Below are 6216 nucleotides of genomic sequence, written 5' to 3'. Positions count from 1 at the left end.
CCATTCATATTGAAACGAAGACAGTTTTCTGTTGCGGTTTATTTTGCAATGACCATTAATAAAAGTCAAGGCCAATTACTAGCAAGAGTTGGCATATACCTGCGAGAACCGGTGTCTACACATGGTCAACTATATGTGGCTTTATCACCAGTGAAGAGTAGAGACGGTGTTAAAATGCTTATATTAGACAAGGAAAGTAAAGTTACAAATAAAACTATAAATGTGGTTTGCAAGGAAATATTTACTAATTTATAATTGTAAAATGGATGTTATTTTAGTTGAATGTTATGTTTTTATATGATTTATATATCAGTTGATGCTAAAAACGTGTGGATGTTACATGATTTATATTTTTTCACCTGTGACGCCCATGGGTCAATAACCTAGTACCATATCATATAATTATTCTCTAATAGAACACCGGCCTTAATTAGAATGTATTACATGTCTCATTATGATATTCTTTTAAAGTTGATAAAAGTTTACAATAGGCTAAACTCTCTCAAACTATATGTAAAAGAGACTTCTTTAGGGGACCCGAGGCACCGCGTGATGGAGCTCCCATCACGCGTGATGGGTTTTTGAACACCGCCGCCACTCCCTTATCAAGCTTGATGGAGGTGCTTTGCGTGATGGCCATCACGTGTTAAGTGGGTTTGAGTGATGGAACTTTCTCTCTATATACATATATATACACCCCAAATACACTCCTCTCACTCACAAAAAAACCTATATGTATATATATATGTATGTATATATACCAAAACCTATCACACGACACCACCCCTACCAAATTCCAACAAAATATGATGGATTTGGGGTTGGTGATGTGGCATAATTTGATTGGGTGGGGTGTGTGATGAGATTTCCACCCCCCCTATACAGGGTGTTATTCCCAATCTTAGAAACTAAGTAAATGCATTTCCGATTAAGTTACCTAATCATCATGTGAATCTTCAAAAAGAGAGAAAATTTTATGAGAGTCATGAACATTTATTTCAATAATTTCGAGCTTAATACCTCATTAATGTTTGTGTGAGTCACACAAACATAAACCTCCTATTGGTTAAATTCTTCATTTTGCGCCCCTACCAATGGTCTATACATTTTAATTCGACTTTGGTCTTGTATTTCAAGTCTTTAACTAGGATATTAGGTTATTAAGTTATTAAGTTCAAGATATTATGAAAGGAGCAAAATGTCACAATCTTAAAAGAAAAGGACCTTAATTTGATATTTTGAAAACTTAAGTGGCTAAGAAGAAACATAACGTAAACACCACAAAAAGCAACATCATTCTATTCTCTATATCATAATAAAAAAGTAGAGCCATTGACGACAGTGATGAAAGCTTTCCCTTACTTTATTACCAGCAGAAACCATCAACCAATTTTATAGATCCAAATTATCCGCCGCATATATTTTATACTCAGATCACCACAGATAACGACACCAACATCAATCTCAGTTCAGTTCAGATCAGATCTGAACAATGTTAGACGGGTTGTTGGGCCGCAACGCCTTCACCTCCAAATGGTTAGACTTATTATTATTCTCTCATAGTCATACCCATGTTCTCTTTTTCAAAATTGAATCTGTTATTAGTAACAAAATGGTGGGTTTTGAAGCAAATCGTTGATTAAGCTGACGAGGACAAGGATAGCCGTGTTAAGGAAGAGAGAGGAGGCCAAACAGAGGTTCTTGAAAGAAGATCTTGCTAAATTGTTGGCCAATGGGCTCGATGTTAATGCCTATGGACGGGTAATGGTTTTAATTCTATGTTTGTTAGGTCTAGATGATTTGATTTGATTGTTTGTGTGATAATCAGATTGAACTTGAAGACTATAATTTAGGGATCATAAATTCACATATTTACACTTGTTATGTGCATGCCGATGTCCCCGTTAAATATGTTTGGAGTAAAAGGGTTTTTTATTGGGTTTAAACTTTAAACGGGCTTACCCGGTTATGATTTGGGTTGTGCAATTTTTTATTTTTTATAAAAATGGGCTTGAATGAGTTGATAATTGGGTTTAAACATTAAGAATACATTTATTTTTGTTTTCAAAAAACAATAGGGGAAAGTTAATGTACATAAAATTAACGTGCTAACGGTGAGAATCAAGTAATGTAGTTATATTTACAAGCAATGTAATTACACTATGCTGTAATTACTCTACACTATAATTACACTATGTTGTATATATAATTACACTGCTTAATTCTCACAATTAGCATGTTAATTTAATTTGTATTTGATCCAAACCCAAAACAATATATATAATATTTAAAAAAAAATCGGGCCTACCGTGATGATCGGGCCGGGGACAGTCGAACACCATGCCTGCCTCATAGCCGGCCATGAATTGAGATACTAGGGCTTGTTATGTGCATCATGATGTGGAAACTGTTAGTTTGCAGTAGAGTTGCCCAAATCGGTTCCAAAGTAAAAACCAGTTTGGGTTGGTCAACAAAAAAGTCAAAACCGGGTTGAGCACAAACCGGTTCAGAATGAAATAAGATTCTTGGTCAGTTCATGATCGGTTTTTTTGGTCGACCAGTTTGATTAGGTTTAACCGCTTTGGAACCGGTTTCTGTGGAGAAGATTACAAGCAGTCACAAGCCTACCGTTTGAATCGGTTCCACACCGGTTCGGTTCAGAAACCGCCATTTTTGTGCATGTATAATTTGCAGTGCCATCGGAGTAGAGTTTTGTTTTAAACTGGGAGATTAGGGCTTGTTTGTTTTTGATCACTATAGTCGCTTATTAGAGTTCTGTTTTCATGTTATGTGGTGATACAGACAGAAGAATTTATTGCTGGAATGAACCTGCTAGCTTGTTACACTTTCATTGACCAGTCGTGTGAGTATATATTGAAGCAGCTATCAGTCATGCAGAAACTAGGGTATTAATCACTATGCTCTTTATGTTTCTTTATGTTACCTGTATATATTTATGGTTTTATAAAAACTTTGTTACTTTATTTATTTAGGCAATGTCCAGAAGAATGCAGAGAGACTGTTGCGTCATTGATGTTTGCTGCTGCAAGATTTTCTGATCTTCCCGAGCTGCGTGAAGATCAGGGACTTGTTTCAAGAAAGATACGGGAATGGTTTAGACTGTTATGTTAATCAAGTGGTAAGTATCCAGATATTATAATGTTATATGAATGGATGAATATTCAATTTGATTCAAGCTCGTTTCATACGTTGGTTTTTTGCTAGTTTGTTGAGAAGTTAGCATCTAAACCGCCAGTGGTGGATAAGAGAATTAAGTTACTGCAAGATATAGCAGCAGAGCTTTCGATCCAGTGGGATTCTAAGGCATTTAAACAACGGATGGATAAACCAACACTTTCTCAGGTACAGTTCTTGATGTGAAATTGTATATGAGTTCATTTGGGTCACCTCAAATGAGTCAATGGGTAAATATGTGTATGCTCAAATTAGTCAGCAGGTCAAAACAAACAGCTGTTAAAAAAACATGTTAAAGTTGACCCGAACCTGGTTTGACCATACTTTCTCTAATTTTGTTCTAAACAAACTGTAGGCACTTGGATCATTGAGTGGTGATGATAATGACTACAAACCGCCAAACGGAAACAATACGTTTAGGAAAAATGATTATCGTTCCAAAGAAAGGGTAGAACATGCTCACCATGTACCAAAATTGCCCAAAGATGAAACTTTAAACGCTAAAAAGAAAGATGTGTTGGACAGTCCGGCTTTGAGAAGAGAAGAAAAACATCATAAAGAAAGAACAGAACATCATGATGACAGGAATGCACATCATAGAAGGAAAGAGGTGCCCGACATTCCAAATGTGGAAACAAATAAAAAACATGGCTACAAACACGAGCCTGAAGCTATCGAGAATAACATATTTGAAAACAATGACCGATGAAGAAAAGAAAGACATGGTTATAAACACGAGCCAGAAACATTGGAGACCCGAGACAACCATGATCATTTATCTAAGGGGACGCACAAAACGAGAAGTCCAACAAGAGATGGCAGAACTCCCAGAAATTTTGATGATGATAGGGTGACCTGAGGAAGAAAAGAAGGTATGCTTATAAACATGAGGTACAAACTGTTGAGACCAAAGATAATAATGAGTCGATGGTTCGGTTTTGAGAAGAGAAGAAAAACATCATAAAGAAAGAGTATCCCATCATAACAACGGGAATGTATATGGTAGGAGGAAAGAGGTGTTGGACGTTCCATATTTAGAAAAACACAAAAGACATGGCTACAAACACGAACCAGAAACTATCGAGAAGAACATAGTTGAAAACAATGACCGGGGAAGAAAAGATAGACACGGTTATAAACACGAGTCAGAAACTATTGAAACTCGAGACAAAGTGAGAAGTCCAACAAGAGATAAAGAAGACGGTGAGAAGTCAACAGAGATTAGGTCAAAGTCAAAGTCAGCCTACAGTAGTTCTCTTCCACCACCATATGTGAAGTCAAACATCCCACCACCATACAGTAAGCCTCACAATCCGTCAAACTTAGAGAAAATGAAAGAACCAGAACATGATATTATACAGTTACCTAAACCAAAATCAGTTAGAAGAAAACACAGACACAAACACTCCAAATCATCGTCCAGTCATGATGATATCGGAAGCTCAGAAGACGCACGTATCGTTAAAAGAATCTCAAGTAGCAGACGAAAAGACCGAAAGGGCTTGCAAATATTATTTGATGATGATCAATACCGTAGTCATCGGGACGACGAGGAAAAAATGATGGATAAGTTGTTATTACATTACAGCAAGAAACCTTCATCGGGTTATGATATTACAGAGTTAAGAAAAAAGAAAAGTTCATCTTCACATCACAACGATGCTGAAATGGTTGCTCCTCCTGCGCGATCGATCTCGCTTCCTCACGAAAGTGGTGAGGCAGAGCCCAAGAAAGTGTATGCGCGTGCTAACTCGTTTCAGCCAGATAATCAGGTTAAACATGTGCATCCAAAGTTGCCTGATTATGATGATCTGGCGGCCCGGTTTGCAGCACTGCGGGGAAGGTAAATGCTCAACTTGTATGGTGGATTGGTATGTTTTTCTTTATAAAAGGAGGGAAATTGGATTAATTCATACTGTATGTAGAGTTGTTTGGGTTGTATTTGTGATGACATTTAATCATGTTTTGGTGATATGATACGACATTCACACGTTTTAAATAATTCATAGCAGCATGCTGGATTGATGTAGATGTAGTTATTGGCCTAATCTCTCGAAGGAAGGAGTAATTTGAATCTATATAATTTTAAATCATCAATATAGCCTCCTATAGAAAAGAAATATATTTTTCATATCAATATGAATTATTTTCTTTTTTTAATTGTTGGTTTTAAAAATCAATAATGTGACATCAAAGGAGAACTAGGGGCATGATGTTTATCGGTTCGGTCCAGTTTTGATGGTTTGAACTGTTTTTTTTCTGTATTATTTTTCAAAATCATTAATTTGTATTGAAAGTTGTAAAATGATTCATGATTAAATACATATACATACGTATCTACATTACTACATATTCCAACTGCGCCAGACCGTTAGTTTTGATGAAATTGTCATTTTTATGGTTTTTAGAATTTTAATATAGTTGACGGGGTATATCCAGGGGCGGAACTACAGGAGGGTCAGGAGACCAAATTCTAAGGTCACCGGAGTATCCTGCCAAAAAAGTTTTATATACTTGACCCTCTTGATTGTCCTCTAAAGTTCGTTAATGTTAAAGAAAAAGAAAAAAAGATGAAGAAAGAGTTTTTCCGGCAACAGCGAGCGGTGGTCAAGAATGGCAGTCCGGCCAACTGGTTATGTGTAATGTCACAATGTGTTGGTCTTTGGGAAATTGCAAGTTAGAGAGAGAGAGAGAAAGAAAGAGAACAGGAAAAGACCCTTGTGATATATTATTATTTATATTGGGTTAAATTAATAAATTATAATTGTGGGCTTTTTTTTAAAAAAGTTTGACCCAACTAACAAATTAAAAACCTAATTTTATATGTCTTTTGACTCCTTTCTCTGACGCCTCACGCTGCCACATCCATAATATTATCAAGAATAGTCAGATTTGCTTTTCGGATTAAAATAAAACAAAGAAAAGTTTGGATTCCATTTTTGTTCACCTATGAAGTATTTAATTTAGTTTTGTTATTTTCTATGTTAGTAAATATTATTTAATAAATTAACTGATATATAC

The 6216-nt window shown here is 35.9% G+C and overlaps 1 pseudogene across 1 annotated transcript; it reads left to right on the top strand.

Annotated features, from left to right (window-relative positions):
- The first annotated feature begins 1440 nt into the window (after positions 1–1440).
- LOC143623811 (uncharacterized) lies at positions 1441–5121 on the top strand (annotated as a pseudogene). Its single transcript, XR_013151966.1, has 7 exons — positions 1441–1536; positions 1629–1761; positions 2803–2906; positions 2994–3139; positions 3226–3363; positions 3551–3899; positions 4120–5121. The product of XR_013151966.1 is annotated as an uncharacterized LOC143623811 (transcript).
- Positions 5122–6216: the final 1095 nt, after the last annotated feature.

The sequence above is a fragment of the Bidens hawaiensis genome, unplaced genomic scaffold (assembly GCF_021521415.1).
Source record: "Bidens hawaiensis isolate Kalapana, Puna unplaced genomic scaffold, B.hawaiensis_p1.1 tig00003540_1, whole genome shotgun sequence".
Taxonomy (NCBI): Eukaryota; Viridiplantae; Streptophyta; class Magnoliopsida; order Asterales; family Asteraceae; genus Bidens; species Bidens hawaiensis.
Note: the sequence above shows the minus strand (reverse complement) of the source record. Positions and strands in the feature narration are given on the sequence as shown.